Source organism: Podarcis raffonei, chromosome 15 (genome assembly GCF_027172205.1).
Source record: "Podarcis raffonei isolate rPodRaf1 chromosome 15, rPodRaf1.pri, whole genome shotgun sequence".
NCBI lineage: Eukaryota > Metazoa > Chordata > Lepidosauria > Squamata > Lacertidae > Podarcis > Podarcis raffonei.
The window spans coordinates 22,020,773-22,038,109 of NC_070616.1; positions in this window are offsets into that span (position 1 = coordinate 22,020,773).

Below are 17,337 nucleotides of genomic sequence, written 5' to 3' on the forward strand. Positions count from 1 at the left end.
GCGACGGGGTGATCTCCTGTTGCTCAGTCCCTTCTCCTGCCAACCTAGCAGTTCGAAAGCACGTCAAAGTGCAAGTAGATAAATAGGTACCGCTCCGGCGGGAAGGTAAACAGCGTTTCCGTGCGCTGCTCTGGTTCGCCAGAAGCGGCTTAGTCATGCTGGCCACATGACCTGGAAGCTGTACGCCGTCTTCCTCGGCCAATAAAGCGAGATGAGTGCTGCAAACCCAGAGTCGGCCACAACTGGACCTAACGGTCAGGGGTCCCTTTACCTTTACCTTTTTACCTGTGTACCTAAGACCATTTAGTTGCTATAAATAGCAAAGTTGCTGGGGGAACTTTATCACTTCAGATCCCTGGTGTGCAATCCCGGGAACTATAGTTTTCTACAGGTGCTGAGAGCTGCTAGAAGACCCCTACCACCAAAAAAAACCCTAAAATCCCCAGAGTTTCCTCGGAAGAGGGATTGCATGTCAAAGCACTCTGTAAATTGTAGCTCAGTGTGGGGAATAGTGGCCTGCAAACAATTCTCAGAAGCATTCATAAACTACAGCTCCCAGGATTCTGTGGAGGAAGCCATTGCTGTTTTAAGTGGTATGATTCTGGATAGGGAAAACATAAAGAATCGAAGCTCCAATTTCATCCTCTGGGCTGCTGTCTTAGAATTCTGGCCACTAGGTGCCACTATTGCATTGCACTTGTGGGTTGTGCTGCACGGGCATTCCACACTAGAACATTTCCGAGGCTTCGGAAGGATGTGAAGGGCTCCTAACTCTGCAAACAGGTAAACAAACAAACAAATCTGCAGCTGTTCAGAGTTTTTGTTGACCCTTGTTAGGGGTCTCTCTCTCTTTTCTTCACTGCGTGGTCCCAGCCAATCAGGGATCACAGACTGAAAGTGATGATGTCATGACATGATGCAGCCAAGCAAATTTTGGTTTTCTGTTGACATGAAGGCAAATAAAGCCTTCTGATTGTGAAGAAGATGGAAGACATTGCCACTGCCAAGGCTATCAGGCCAAGGCTTTTTGTCCTGTATACCTGAAGCTGCGTCTCTACCCCCATCGTTCAACCTGGACACTGAGGTTCAGTGCCAAGGGCCTTCTGGAGGTTCCCTCACTGTGAGAAGTGAGGTTACAGGGAACCAGGCAGAGGGCCTTCTCGGTAGTGGCACCTGCCCTGTGGAATGCCCTCCCAGCAGGTGTCAAGGCAATAAACAACTATTTTACTTTTAAAAGACAACTGAAGGCGGCCCTGTTTAGGGAAGTTTTTAATGTCTGACGCTGTATTGTTTTTAATATTCGGTTGGAAGCTGCCCAGAGTGGCTGGGGAAACCCAGCCAGATGGGCGGGGTATAAATAAATAAATAAATAAATAAATAAATAAATAAATTATTATTATTATTATTATTATTATTATTATTATTATTATTATTATTAATATTATTATTATTATTGCTGCAATGTGCTGGTAGTGGCTCCCAGCACAACGACCAGCAAAACGCCGGCCCTGTAGCAAGTAGGTATGCATGAATAGCTGTGGTGGCCCATTTTTGCTCCACCAGATTCCATGAAATTCACATGCAATCAGGTGCCTTTGCCTACTCTAACTTGCCTGTTCTGCGCAAGCGGATTAGGGCAAGAGAGTGTTGCCCAGTTGTGCTGGCAATGGGGCCACATTCCCTCTTTCTCCCCAGCTAGTTGGCACCTTGTGAGCACTTCCATATCATTTTGTAACAGGACAAGAAACAATGCCCACAATGGGAGTTGCTTCTTGAAGGGCTGGCAAGGGACTGTCCATGACAGGCGACCTGTTGCGTAGAATCCCTCTTTGGTTCAGGACTTCTTCTCACATTTAATTCACTATTATCCCACTTGGACAAGCATAGCTTCCTCCAAAGGATCATGCGAACTGTAGTTTGTCAAGGGTTCTGGGAACTGTAGCACTATGAGGAGTCTCCTAACTACTCCAGGCACTCTTAACAAGCTACAGTTCCCAGAATTCTTTAAGGGAACGTCATGACTGTTATATCACAGGGCTTCAGATGTGTGGTGTGGATGCTACCAAAGTTTTTTTTTTTTACCTTGCAGTGAGAACAAGGAGTTACCCTAATTTTAATACAGGACTATACAGTGGTACCTCGGGTTACAGATGCTTCAGGTTACAGACGCTTCAGGTTACAGCCTCCACTAACCCAGAAATAGTACCTCAGGTTGAGAACTGAAGAAACCCCAACTAAAGAATCATGGCAAGAAAAGCTGATGGACTATGCAGAACTGGCAAAACTGACATATAAGCTACAGGACAAGGATAACTGTGACTTTAAAGATGAGTGGGAACCCTTTACAAAGTATTTGAAGATACAACAAAGCGAACTGGACTCCTTGGCTGGCTTTGAATAAACATTCATGAACTTTTTATTGATAATAATCAGCTAAATAGTTTGAGGTTCTATACAACTGTGTAACATGCAGAAAACAGCATTTTTAGAGAAACCAAAGACTGGAACTGAGGGAAGCCGGGGGTGGGGGTGGGTGGGTTTTGTTTGGGAGGGTGGGGGGAGGGAGGACAAATGGGGGAAAAAATAAGGATGATATGTTTCTGGATAATATGTTTTGTTTTAATTTTGAATAAAAAAAGTTTTTTTTAAAAAAAGAACTTTGCTTCAGGATGAGAACAGAAATCACGCGGCGGCAGCAGGAGGCCCCATTAGCTAAAGTGGTGCTTCAGGTTAAGAACAGTTTCAGGTTAAGAACGGAACTCCAGAACGAATTAAGTTCTTAACCGGAGGTACCGCTGTATATCCTATTTTCCTGGAGAGAGATGCTAAGGGCAGTATCCAATGCTCTTGTTCCATTATCACTAGCAGGGCTTTTTTTCAGCTGGAACTTACCAGAACTCAGTTTTGGTGCCTCTTTTTCTAGAAAAACAGCACTGATCACTAGGTTTCATGCTTGCAAAGCATCCTTCCCCAAATCTGCTCCAGAAGGTTGAAGGAACCCCCAGATCAAAGTTCTGTTGTGCAAGCAGAAATCCTTGGAGTCATGGAATGAGTTACTTAAACACAAATCTCTAGTTTTCTTTTTAAAGCTTTAAACATTAATATACTAATATGGCAAAATGGAAAGAGAGGAATAGACTCAACTGAGCTCAGTGTCGCCAGAGATGCTAACAGAGAACTTCCTTACTTGTTTCTGAAAGTGAGATTATAGCTATGAGGTGGCATTAAGTCTGAAAATGTGAATTTCACCAACAAGCTGGTTAAGAATGCAAGAGGGGCACTGCTTGATCTGAGGGCCCATCTAGTCCAGCACCTTGCTCTCACTGGGCCCAAACAGATTTCCTACAGGAAGTCCACAAGCAGTACATGAGGGCAACAGCAACACTCTCCCCACATGTGCTCCCCGGCAACCAGTATTCAGAGACTTACCTTCGCCATCAGTGGAGGTAGAACATAGCCCCCATGACAAGTAGCTATTGATAACATGATCCTTCATAAAATTGTTTAATCCTCCTCTAAAGCCACCCAAGTTGGTGGCCATCGCTGCCTCCTTTGAGAGCAGGGTCCATAGCTCAGTATGTGCTGCATGAAGAATCCCTTCCTTTGGTCCTACCTGAATCTTCCTACACTAAGCTTTGTTGGGTGTCCCTGAGTATTATGAGAGAAGGTGAGAAACACCTCTCTTTCCACTTTCTCCACACCACGTATATTTTACACACATCAACAATGTCTTTTTTTAAAGTTGCCATTCCCCCCCCCAAAAAAAAAAAATGAAAAAGCCCCAAATGTTGTAGCCGGTCCTCACTGGGGAGTTGCTCCAGCCCCTTGATCATTTGGGCTGCCCTTTGCAGCACCTTTTCGATATGGTTTCCATACTGGATGTCTTGGAGAGAAATGAGCTCTTCCTCTCAGTTCCGGCTTTGTCTGGTTGTACTTCAGACAGAGTTAATTTGTACCAGCGGGCAGCCCCCGGCATCTGTTTCCAATGCCAGGACCGGGGATTGGAATGTATGACATAAGACTAGCTGAATGCTCCTAAGCAGGTGCAGGGTGGGCTTCCCCTCAGCTCTGAGGAAACAACAGAAAACCTCCACATATCTGAGTTCATAGGGAAGAGCTCTTTCATTAGAGCATGGCTTTCTCTTCCTCTAGAAACACACCTTCTGTCCCAAGAGCTGTGCATTATTATTTTATTTATTATCTATATCCCACAATTCCTCCAAGGAACTCAAGGTGGTATACATGGTTCTCCCACTCCCCATTTTACCTTCACAACAATCCTGCAAGGTAGGTTAGGCAGAGAGATGATGACTGGCCCAAGGTCACTGGCCCAGTGAGTGCATCTCCTTCTCCCCACCAGACCTGCTCCCTCCTCCTATGCCACCCAGATAACTCCAGGTGGCATAGGAGCCAACTCCTAGGGGCCAAGGTCCCTTCAGGCCCCCCAAAGTTCATAGGCATTGCCATTCAACTGGTGTGTATGCACTGCGCCTTGTGACCGATAACGCAGGGTGGGGTTCACCTGTCCTCCCCCCAAATTTCATTCAAGTTGGCACCGCTGCTGAGTGGACCCTATCCAATCCAGGGTGTTCTGGAGCTGCCTCAATCCAAACCAGCCCAATCCCAGGTTCACCCAAGCTGGCCCAGTTTGGTTTGGGCTCTGACCAGGTCCTGTGCACAGCCCTAGCCTTAAGCTGCTTAGAGAATTCTTTGATGAAGCAGTATACAAATTATTTACCGTATTTTTCGCACTATAGGATGCACTTTTCCCCCTCCAAAAATGAAGGGGAAATGTGTGTGCGTCCTATGGTGCGAATGCAGGCTTTCGCTGAAGCCTGGAGAGCTGCGCACCGACCCCTCTAGCTCTCCAGGCTTCAGGAGAGCCCCACCGCCAGCCCCACAAGCTCGGGGGACGGAGGCGGAACGCCACCATCCCGCTGTCCCCCGACTTGGCTAGAACGCTGGCGGGGGGGGGGAGAAGCCTGCTCCTCCCCGTCGCCAGCCCTGCAAACTCTTGGCTAGAAGGCTGGCGACGGGGAGAAGCCTGCTCCTCCCCATCGCCAGCCCCGCAAACTCGGGGGACAGCGGGAGAGGCGCAGCGCGCCCTTCCCGCTGTCCCCCGACTTGGCTAGAAGGCTGGCGGGGGGGGGGGGGGAGAAGCCGGCTCCTCCCCGTCGCCAGCCCCGCAAACTCGGGAGACAGCGGGAGAGGCGCAGCGCGCCATCCCGCTGTCCCCCGACTTGGCTAGAAGGTTGGCGGGGGGAGAAGCCTGCTCCTCCCCATCGCCAGCCCTGCAAACTCGGGGGACAGCGGGAGAGGCGCAGCACGCCATCCCGCTGTCCCCCGACTTGGCTAGAAGGCTGGCGGGGGGAGAAGCCTGCTCCTCCCCGTCGCCAGCCCTGCAAACTCGGGGGACAGCGGGAGAGGCGCAGCGCGCCATCCCGCTGTCCCCCGACTTGGCTAGAAGGCTGGTGACGGGGAGAAGCCGGCTCCTCCCCGTCGCCAGCCCTGCAAACTCGGGGGACAGCGGGAGAGGCGCAGCGCGCCCTTCCCACTGTCCCCCGACTTGGCTAGAAGGCTGGCGACAGGGAGAAGCCGGCTCCTCCCCGTCGCCAGCCCTGCAAACTCGGGGGACAGCGGGAGAGGCGCAGCGCGCCCTTCCCGCTGTCCCCCGACTTGGCTAGAAGGCTGGCGGGGGGGAGAAGCCGGCTTCTCCCCGTCGCCAGCCCCGCAAACTCGGGAGACAGCGGGAGAGGCTCAGCGCGCCCTTCCCGCTGTTCCCCGACTTGGCTAGAAGGCTGGCGACGGGGAGAAGCCTGCTCCTCCCCGTTGCCAGCCCCGCAAACTCGGGAGATAGCGGGAGAGGCGCAGCGCGCCCTTCCTGCTGTCCCCCGACTTGGCTAGAAGGCTGGCAACGGGGAGAAGCCTGCTCCTCCCGGTCGACAGCCCCGCAAACTCGGGGGACAGCGGGAGAGGCGCAGCGCGCCATCCCGCTGTCTCCCGACATGGTTTGGAGGCTGGCGGAGGGCTTCCTCCTCCCCCAGCCCCGCAAGCTCCCAGAGCGATGCCAAAGCTGCGCGCAGCTTCGGCATGGCTCTGGGTCCCGTTATGGGGGAGGGGGAAGCTCAGGCTTCCCCCGCCCTAGCCCCGCGCCTGGGGGGGGGAATAAATTTTTTTCCCTTTATTTCCCCCCCCCCCAAATCTACGTGCGTCCTATGGACCGGTGCGTCCTATCGTGCGAAAAATACGGTACATCAATAAATAAGTGGGTAATGTTACTGCCTTCAGGATTTATACGGGTGCATCTCAGCCAGCATCTGAAATTCCAAAGGGAATGTGATATTTGATGAAATTTTGAAGCAGGGAGTCTTGACATAAGAATTTAGTGTGCTTGGTATATAGTCGTACCTTGGAAGTTGACCGGAATCCGTTCCGGAAGTCCGTTTGACTTCCAAAACATTTGGAAACCTAGGCGCGGCTTTTGATTGGCTGCAGGCAGCTCCTGCAGCCAATCGGAAGCTGCGTCGGACGTTCGGGTTCCAAAGAATGTTCGCAAACCCAACACTCACTTCCAGCGTTCGGGAACCAAAACATTCGACTCGCAAGGCGTCCGGGATCCAAGGTATGACTGTACTTGAACCGATTGCAACATGTTAGACGGTCTTCAGACTTGAGGGTGTCTCTGCATTTCTCCTCATTTTATCCCACGGTGAATCACAGGTGCATTTGCCCTCTAGGTACGTGGACCTCCAGACTTTAGAAAGACCTTTCTTGAAATGGAGGCGCAACTGACATGTTGACCCTTATGGATCACCCGGGGCATGTGCTGTGATTAGTAAGAGTGTGGGAGTTTAAAAATAACCTGTGGAGGAGGCGCTTTAATGAGCAATTATCATTCCTTTCCATTGACTTCTGTGGCATGGATCTCTGTGTGCCTTGTCTTCCTCAAAAGAGAGAAAGAGAAACCTTGCCAGATGTTAGACTAAGCGACTCGTTAGGTTCCGGAATATTCTTCCTACTGGTGCACTGAACCATTGTCGACTATTAAAATAATTGGGCTCTGAATATTCTGACCTGATAATGTGCGAGAATCTTGGCAGGCTTTGCTGCGGACTGCGATTGTGGAAGAGGAGGAGGGGCTGGGAGCCTTTGCGGGAACAAAGAAACACAACATTCTGTATGCAAAAGCTCACCTCCAACTTAATCCTAAGGGGGGGGGGCGGATCATGTGGCCTGAGAAATTGGGCCTCAAAGGAAGGAGAGGAGGGGGAGAGAACCCCTGACTTTTGTATTTCAACATCCTGAACTGTTCCTCTTTAAGGAAGCTTTCCCCACCCCCTTCACACACAGGCAATGTTCTTCTCCCAAAAGAAGTAGCATTTTAGAAATCACTGGCAACGAGGCCGAAGGTGACTACCACCACACCAAGAGATGAGAAGTGTAAGGAGGTCTCCAGCACACATTCTGGCAATGGGGGTGGGGCAGTCTCCCCTCCTGCTCAGCCCAGGATGAAGTGGATTGAAGAAGAAAAACCCCCACAAAGCACTACACTGGGAAATTAGGTGGCAAGGATACTCTCCTTGTGGGTGGTTCTCCCCCGTTTTGTCACATTGATCAAACTCAATGAATTGCATCGCCTCTGTTTTCCTTTCGTCTTTTGGTGTCCCTCGGTTGGAGCTCATTAAGCTCCGAGGGGCTGCACTGGGGGACTAGCACGTCTAGGAGTTTTGACTTTGATCTGAAGAAGCCGGAGAAGAAAAGGACGGAAATTGTAGCGGACTGTGGAGTGGCTTGATTAGAAGGCCCAAACTGATATGTATATATAATTCCACCTGGTTTGGAGGGAACGGGCTCTTTGGAAGAATCTCTGTAACAAAACAGCTTTGTAGCTGTGTGTTCCCATTGCCCCTCATTATTATCCTGCTCTTGGATGGCTGAAATGAACCTTGAACTCCAAGAGTCCTTTGAGGGGGAGATAGATGGGCTCCAAGAAGTCAACAAATAATTTCCCAGGCAGTCCATTTCTCCATGCCCTCTCTAATACGACCCTTTTAAGCTGATGTGTTTCAGCATAAGCTTTTGGTGTTTTGCTGCTGGCCGTGGGGGAACATTGAAAAGAATCCACTCACTATGCCTCTGGGGCAATCCTATGGCAAAATCTGTCAGGATCAGCACCTTAGGAGGCAGCAGATCTCCAGCTAAGCTTGCTGATTCCTGGGCTGAACCAAAGATGCCCTGGCATAACTTGCTCATCCTGGCTCAGCCCGAGTGCAGCCGGCTGAACCTAAGCTGGGCTGAGCCAAGGCCAGTGCAAGTCTGTAAAGGGGTATTCTGGGTGTATGGCAGGGCCAAAACCAAAACGGGTGGGGTTGAGACGGGATCCTCAGCCCAGACAGCTTGGTCATGTGCCCAGCATAGAACACTACAGTGGTACCTCGGGTTACATACTCTTCAGGTTACATACACTTCAGGTTACAGACTCCGCTAACCCAGAAATAGTACCTGGGGTTAAGAACTTTGCTTCAGGATGAGAACAGAAATCGTGCTCCGGCGGCGCAGCGGCAGCGGGAGGCCCCATTAGCTAAAGTGGTGCTTCAGGTTAAGAACAGTTTCAGGTTAAGAACGGACCTCCGGAACAAATTAAGTACTTAAGCCGAGGTACCACTGTATTTAAAAAACTTGATTTCCCTCTGCCAGGCTTATGCTGTGCAACAAGAGCAACTGAATATGGTTTGGATCTGGGGTAACTTTATACAGTGCTACCTCGGGTTAAGTACTTAATTCGTTCCGGAGGTCCGTACTTAACCTGAAACTGAAAAAGAAGGGCACCCCACCCCTACTCTGGCATTTATGAACCACTGTAACAAATTGACTCTCGGTCATTTGTCCCGCCTGTGAGTCTGAACACACAAGAACAATCACAATAGGGTTTTTTCCCTTTTCAATGAAGTCACTTCATCAAATTCTTCCAACTCTTCTCATTTCTCTCTCTCTCTCCCTGTCTCTCTCCTGCACCAATATTCTTTCTCTGGTAAACTCCTTTGCTAGAGTATCACACATTGTTGTTGGAGTTGTGGAGGTTTCTTGTGATAGGGAGTGATTTTTTTAATTTATTTTTTTGCAATAAGAAACACATGACATGGTCCCAAATCAAAGGTGCTGCGCACATTTGCTTTTCAGGAAGTCGACTGTATTATGTTTTGATGAAGCAGATCCCCTGGAAGGGAGAGGGGAATCTTTGAAAAGGAGTGAATGTGCACAAAGCATATTCACTGTTTGTCAGATGCAGTTGTTAAAACAAGGTTACTTCTGCAACTTGAACAGGAAGGTTGCAATTGGGATTGCACAGGAAATTCCCAGGATTTAGGGGAAGCTGTAGGGGAAGATTGTGTATTTTCAAGAGATATAGTTTCATTTTCATTGTGATGTGGTCACTTGTACACTGCTTAGAAGCAATTGTAATTCAGTGGTATATAAGTTGTTGAAACAAATACTAAATCTACTATCCGTTTTGGAAAGTGGTCTGTTTGTCTGTCTTGTATAGGTTCGGCTTCTCAAGATATCATTAGGCAAGAGGGTTCACAAGGTGAGTGCAGCAGTTTTCACTGATGTTGGGACACCAGTCGCCATTTTGAATCAAGATGGCGAATGACAATGCCACTGGCCCAAAGTCACCCCAGTGAGCTCCATGGTGGCGTGAGGATTTGAACTCTGGTCTCCCAGGCCTTGGTCCAACACCCTAACTCCTATACCACACTGAGAAATAGGGAGCTGCCTCACAAACTCCAGTGTGCCCTTAGCCTGCCTCCATCTGCCTGCTATCTCACTTACAACAAGTCCAAGGGGTGGCACTGCATGACAGCTCCTTCCTCCTCCTTACTCTCAGTGTTGCCCTTGTAGAGTTCTGCAAGGAGGAGGATGGAGAAGAAGACTAGTATTTGGTCGGCTTCCTCTGTTACTGGCTTGGGCTCCATTCACTGCGGGTCTCCCTGCCTTACACCCTACCAGCCTCAATGGGCACCAGCTGCTCCTGTAGAGTGGGTGTGCATATCCTAGATATCAAGGCAGAGATGAGCTTATTCCAAAAGGAACTGCCAGTTTTTTATTCACTGTGCTACGCCAGCAACAGTTCCTCCTACTCAAAAGCCCCTCTTCCTTTGCTGTTTTTCACTGCCCAATTTCCCAATTACTAGCTTTTTAATCTCCCCCTCCCCCTCTTTCCTTTACTCCTTTGCAATTAGATAAGTTTTAAACTCACTCTCCTCTCCCTTGCACAGATACACTGTGCTCTACAGCCATTGCAAAGAAAATGAATGGTCTTGCTGGCTTTTGGGAAATGCTTCGTGATTCCATCACACTTGGACACATGGGCATAGCCAGGATTTTTTTTCCGGGGGGGGGGGGTCAGGCTTTTTGTTGGGGGGCAGGCCTTTTGCTGGGAGGAGGCAGAAGCTCAGTTAGCTAGGTACAGTCATACCTCATGCTGCGTTAGGTTCATGTTGCGTCCTTTCAGCTTGCGAACGTGCCAAACCCAGAAGTGTATACTTTCGGGTTTCGCTGTGCGTGTGTGCGCAGAAGCGTTCTGTGCACTTTGCGCATGCGCAGAAGCTCTCTATTGTGCCATGCACATGCACAGAAGCAGCGCTCTAGTTACAGACTTTTTGGGGTGCGAACGGCATCCCGGAACGGATCAAGTCTGTAACTAGAGGTACCACTGTATTTTTATTTAGGGGAGCAGCTGCTCCTCCTTGCCTCCCCCGACTATGCCCATGCCTGGACAATGCCCAGACCCTTCTGAAAAGAGATGCCCAGGTGTACAGCCCTAAAACAGACCCTCCCTTGCCACCACAAGGACAGGGTATGGCGTGCCAATCTCCCTTATCTCCATCACCACGCTCCAGACCAAAAAGCTTTGTTGAACCAGATTTTGTCCCACTTCTTGTGAAATTGAATGATCCAGGCAGCTATATATAGTGAGTGTGTGTGTGTGGGGAACCAGGGCATTGTGGAACTGTGAAAGTAGGTCAGTGGGCGTCAGGAAACAAGAACGATAAAAACAGGAGCATGTCATGATGCAAGGGCTCCACAAGGAGGATATCCAAGCCCAGGAATACTCTTCTCGCAGAACAGCAGTGGATCGGAATGAATAGGGTCGAAAGGCGGGTTGGTAACATGCTCCCATGGGTTTAGGGTTCTGGGGAAAAGGCTGCAGCGCAGTGGAAGGGCTTCTGCTTTCTGTGGGGAAGCACTGGCTGGCAGTGGCTCCGCAGGAGTTCAAGCAAGGAGTCTTTTCCAGCCCTACCTGGAGATGCCAGGGATCAAGCCTTAAACCTTTAACATGCAAAGCCAATGCTTTTCCATTGAGCCACAATCCCACTTAATTTAAGAGAGGTGACAAAGCAGAGTGGATGGCAGAGTATTAGACCTGAATCTGAAAACCTGGATTCAAATCCCACTTGGGAAGAAAGCTTGAGTTTCTTTGGCTGGAGGGCGGGGCAGAGGACACTGGCAAAGGAAAGGGGGTATAGTGGGTGTGGTCTGCCTCGGGTGTCATCCCTGAGGGGGGTGACATCACCATGTTGCCTCCCAGGACGCTCGATGTGGGCAACGCCCCCCTGGGGTGCTCACCCTGCCCAACGGGCAGCTCGCCCCACCCCTGGGTGCACAGGATGTGCACTGCTCTGGTTGCCAGAGCAGCTAGCTCTGCCTCTGCCAGAGGACAGTAAAGGTAAAGGGACCCTGACCATTAGGTTCAGTCGTGGCCAACTCTGGGGTTGCGGCACTCATCTCGCTTTATTGGCCGAGGAAGCCGGAGTACAGCTTCTGGGTCATGTGGCCAGCATGACTAAGCCGCTTCTGGAGAACCAGAGCACGGAAAAGCCATTTACCTTCCTGTCGGAGTGGTACCTATTTATCTACTTGCACTTTGACGTGCTTTCGAACTGCTAGGTTGGCAGGAGCAGGGACCGAGCAACGGGAGCTCACCCCGTCGTGGGGATTCGAACTGCCGACCTTCTGATCGGCAAGTCCTAGGCTCTGTGGTTTAACCCACAGTGCCACCCGCATACGTAATTTTATTTGCATGAGGTTTCGAATCAGTTTTCCTTGACAAGCCCCATCTGCCCCGCACTTCCCTCTACAGCACACACAGAAATCACCTTCTTAACGGTAGGACCAACTGTTGGTCTCATCCGCTCAATCCGCCAGAGCCTGTCTTCGAATGCAGGGCATGTTCCTAACTCACCGAGAGTCTGAGAGCCATTGGCTGCCCTCACCTGCTTTAGCTGGCTGGTCAAAGGCTGCTGTCACATGCCAACAGCTTCTACATGCCACAGGTGACAGCTGAGTGCAGCAGGTGGGGATCAGTGGTGGATTAACTACCCAGAAGGAACATGATGTGTCCTCTATCAGTGGTATTGCCCCTCCCCTAACACTCCGTAACAAAATTAGTCATAAATATATATATAAAACATTTTTAAAAATACATAGCCAAACAGAACAATTCCCACATAAATCACAAGAAGATCTGAAATAAAGATACCAATCATCCTCTTCCTCATCAGCAACAACTTCCCCTGCTAACAAAACACACCAGCCCCAAAGTCTGATCAGCAGCCTCAGCTTTTGTAGATTAAGTCAATCAGGGCTCCCACCCTCTCAGGCCAGGTGCAAAACACTTGCAAAGCAGGGAGTAGTTCTTCCAGGACTCACAGCCAAGATGGTCAGTAAGGTAGGAAACGATTTTTTTAAAATAAATAAATAAAAATAGCACTAAGTGGCCTTGGATTAGTTGCCACCTCTCATGGGTTAACTTTGTGTGTGTGTGTTTATTTCAGCTGTAGCCAAATCCTGTTAGAACCATTGTGTTTATGTGGTGGGACAGGGAGTATGGTTTTGAAGATCTGTCCTCATGTTTTGTTTGTTCCGCAAGCATAATCTACCTCGCAGGGTGGTTGTGAAAATACAATGAGATATATTACTGGTACCCCACACATAATAAATAACACCAAGAAACTAACTGGGTTCAGATAATTGTCTACAAGTGCATAAATATTAGAAGACCAAGCCCACTTAATTACTTAATTTCTATTTTGTTTGGCTGTAAATCTTAATTTTTATGTGAGTTCACTTTCTCCATTAAACAAGATACTATGAGCAAAAGGAAAAGTTTAAATAAATGCATTGTTTTCCTTTTCTTTTTTTGATGTTTTCTGGCCCCCCTTTTTTGTTGAGCTTTAGGTTCAAGTTACACAACGTGAGAGTTTATGTTGAGTTAACTTTGCTAATAGAAGCTATGAAAAAAATACTGCATATCCCAACTAGACATTTAATAAAGAGTTTTATAATACCAGGAAAACTCTTGCTATCCCAGCAATGCTAACGCCTTGTGGACTATATTGCAGATATTATGATCTAGAACAGGGTTGACAAATGTGTGGTTCTGGACTTCAACACTCACAGGTTCCCCACTTCTGATCTACACCAGTCTTTCCCAACCTGATTCTCTCTAATTGGTTTGGACTTCAGCTCCCTTTAGCCCTTTCTGGCATGTGCAATGTTAAGGGATGATGGGAACTGTAGTTCAACAACACCTGAAGGGCACCGGGTTGGGGGAAGGCTGATCTGGACTCTGCGTGAGTTAACAGATGTTCCATGTAGGCTTGACATCATTATCATTATCATTATCATTATCATTAATTTTATTTATATCCCACCCACTCTGGGTGGCTTACATCATATCTAAAAACATAATAAAAACATTAAGCATTAAAAACCTTCCGATACAGAGCTGCTTTCAAATGTCTTCTAAATGTTGTGTAATTCTTTATCTCCTTGACATCTGGTGGGAGGGCGTTCCACAGGGAGGGCATCACTACCAAGAAGGTCCTCTGCCTGGTTCCCTGTAACTTCACTTCTCACAGTGAGGGAACCAGCAGAAGACCCTCGGAGGAGGACCTCAGTATCCGCGCTGAACGATGGGGCTGGAGATGCTCCTTCAGGTATACCGGGCCGAGGCTGTTTAGGACTTTAAAGGCCAGCACCAACACTTTGAATTGTGCTCAGAAAGGTACTGGGAGCCAGTGAAGATCCTTCAGGACCAGTGTTATATAGTCCCGGTGGCCACTCCCAATCACCAGTCTAGCTGCTGCATTCTGGATTAGTTGCAGTTTCTCAGTCATCTTCACAGGTAGTCCCACGTAGAACACATTGCTATAGTCCAAGCAGGAGGTAACCAAGGCATGCACCACTCTGTCGAGACAATCTGCAGGCAGTTAGGGTCTCAGCCTGCATAGCAAATGGAGCTGGTAGACATCTTTGAGTCCAAAATGACTCCCAGGCTGTGCACAGTTAACCTGTTCAGGACCAGCGATTCCCCCATACCCACCTGCCCCCTGCCTCCCAAGAACAGTACTTCTGTCTTGTCAGGATTCAACCTCAATCTGTTAGCCACCATCGATCTGCCAACCGCTTTTAGATGCTCAAACAGGACCTTGACTGCCCTCACTGGTTCTGATCTAAAGGAGAGGTAGAGCTGGGCATCATCTGCATACTGGTGGACACCCAGCCCAAACTCCCTGATGATCTCTCCCAGTGGCTTCATGTAGATGTTAAAAAGCATGGGGGAGAGGATGGAGCCATGAGGCACCCCACAAGTGAGAGCCCAACACCACTTTCTGGATATGGTCCAGGAGGAAGGAGCGGATCCACTGCATAATAGTGCCCCCAGTTCCCATGAAAATAACTGTTTCATTCTGTAATGTAAATCAATAACAACAGCAGGTTTTAAAAAATCAAGACAGTTACTCAGTGTTGAATTAACAGCCATTCTAAATAAATGTTCTTGGTTTTTTATTATAGTTTCACTGACTGCAATAGGTTTCCACTAGCTTGCTTTTTCTAACTTTCATATATCAATAGTAGCGCTGAATTAGCTAGGTTCCATGACGTCATGATTTTGGTGTCTAAAACCAGGCGTAGCCGAACTCCGGCCCTCCAGATGTTTGGGACTACAATTCCCATCATTCCTGACCACTGGTCCTGTTAGCTAGGGATGATGAGAATTGTAGTCCCAAACATCTGGAGGGCCGGAGTTTGCCTATGTCTGTCTAAAACAGTCTCCCTCTCCTGTGCTTAATGCTGTGCTGCTGTAGCCTGCACAATCAGCATCTCACCTGCACTTTTAAATCACAGTTCCTGCAACCAACAAGAGCTCATCATTCTCCCTAGGGCTCTCATTGGTTATTGGAGCAGCTGAGCGTATGGGAGCAGAAGAGGTTTACAGACAGCTGATTGGCTTACAGAAACCCTGTCTGGAGGGCTAGGCTTACTGTAGATCTGAAAGAATGGCAAGAGGTAATTTTAACAAGCCCCTCTCTGCTTAATAATAATAATAATAATAATAATAATAATTTTATACTCCACCCATCTGGCTGGGTTTCCCAGGCCACTCTGGGCGGCTTCCAACAAAATATTAAAATACAATACACTATTAAACATTAATAGCTTCCCTAAACAGGGCTGCCTTCAGATGTCTTCTAAAAGTCTGGTAGTTGTTTTTCTCTTTGACCTCTAGTGGGAGGGCGTTCCACAGAGTGGGTGCCACTACTGAGAAGGCCCTCTGCCTGTTTCCCTGTAACTTGGCTTCTCACAGCGAGGGAACCGCCAGAAGGCCCTTGGCAGTGGACCACAGTGTCCGGGCAGAACGATGGGGGTGGAGACACTCTTTCAGATATACTGGACCAAGGCCGTTTAGGACTTTAAAGGTCAGCACCAACACTTTGAATTGTGCTCGGAAACGTACTGGGAGCCAATGTAGGTCTTTCAAGACCCTTATGTGGTCTCAGCTGCTGCTCCCAGTTACCAGTCTAGCTGCCACATTCTGGATTAGTTGTAGTTTCCAGGTCACCTTCAAAGGTAGCCCCACATAGAGCACATTGCAGTAGTCCAAGTGGGAAATAACTAGAGCATGCACCACTCTGGCAAGACAGTCTGCGGACAGGTAGGCCTGTGTACCAGACAAAATAGCGCTCTCTCTCTCTCTGCTGCTAACGAAGAAAACCGAGACTCACTCATAATCTCTTATGAAACAGATTTGAATGGCAACATTAGGTTTGAGCACACGCATAAGGGTCAGACAAAGAGGGGAGACTTTTGCTTCAAGAATCCAAGGCATAACTTTGCTTGCTAGGATAAGTATCCCCCAAATGGTTTAGTATGCAGCCCTTTCTCATAGAATCATGTTTACACATAAGGAAACAAGCACATCTGAAAGCATTCAGAGGCTCAGAAATTGGAAGATTGTATCTAGGGTCCAACTGATATTTTATTTGAGGACTGGGCTGGATATGAAGAAGTGGCTTAGGAAGCTCACTCATTTTGGATGGGTATTGGATTTCTGAATTAATTCACTAACAAAATCCAGGCCCCAAAGAACTGTGCAGCTAGGTCATTGTGGCCTTCCAGATGTTGGAGGGCCTTCAGTTTTCTCATCCCTGACCTAGGTCCAACATGCCCTCAATGAGGCTTTGTGGCTGACTTTGGGCATATCTAATATAAGGTGAGAGATTTTACTTTCTTGGGCTCCATGATCACTGCAGATGGTGACAGCAGTCACAAAATTAAAAGACGCCTGCTCCTTGGGAGAAAGGTGATGGCAAACCTAGACAGCATCTTAAAAAGCAGAGAGATCACCTTGCCAACAAAGGTCCGTATAGTTAAAGCCATGGTTTTCCCAGTAGTGATGTATGGAAGTGAGAGCTGGACCATAAAGAAGGCTGATCGCCGAAGAATAGATGCTTTTGAATTATGGTGCTGGAGGAGACTCTTGAAAGTCCCATGGACTGCAAGAAGATCAAATGCATCCATTCTTAATGAAATCAGCCCTGAGTGCTCACTGGAAGGACAGATCATGAAGCTGAGGCTCCAATACTTTGGCCACCTCATGAGAAGAGAAGACTCCCTGGAAAAGACCCTGATGTTGGGAAAGATTGAGGGCACAAGGAGAAGGGGACGACAGAGGACGAGATGGTTGGACAGTGTTCTCGAAGCCACAAACATGAGTCTGACCAAACTGCGGGAGGCAGTGGAAGATAGGAGTGCCTGGCGTTCTCTGGTCCATGGGGTCACGAAGAGTCGGACATGACTAAACGACTAAACAACAACAATATAAGGTTACCAGATTTTTTTCAATGAATCTGGGGACACTTTTCAACTTCCTACAAAATAGATGGATTTCGTCAGGGGAATGATTTGTAAATCCGGGGACTGTCCCCGGAAAACGGGGACGTCTGGTAACCTTAATCTAATAGTCCTTCAGATTCTGTTCAACATCTCTAC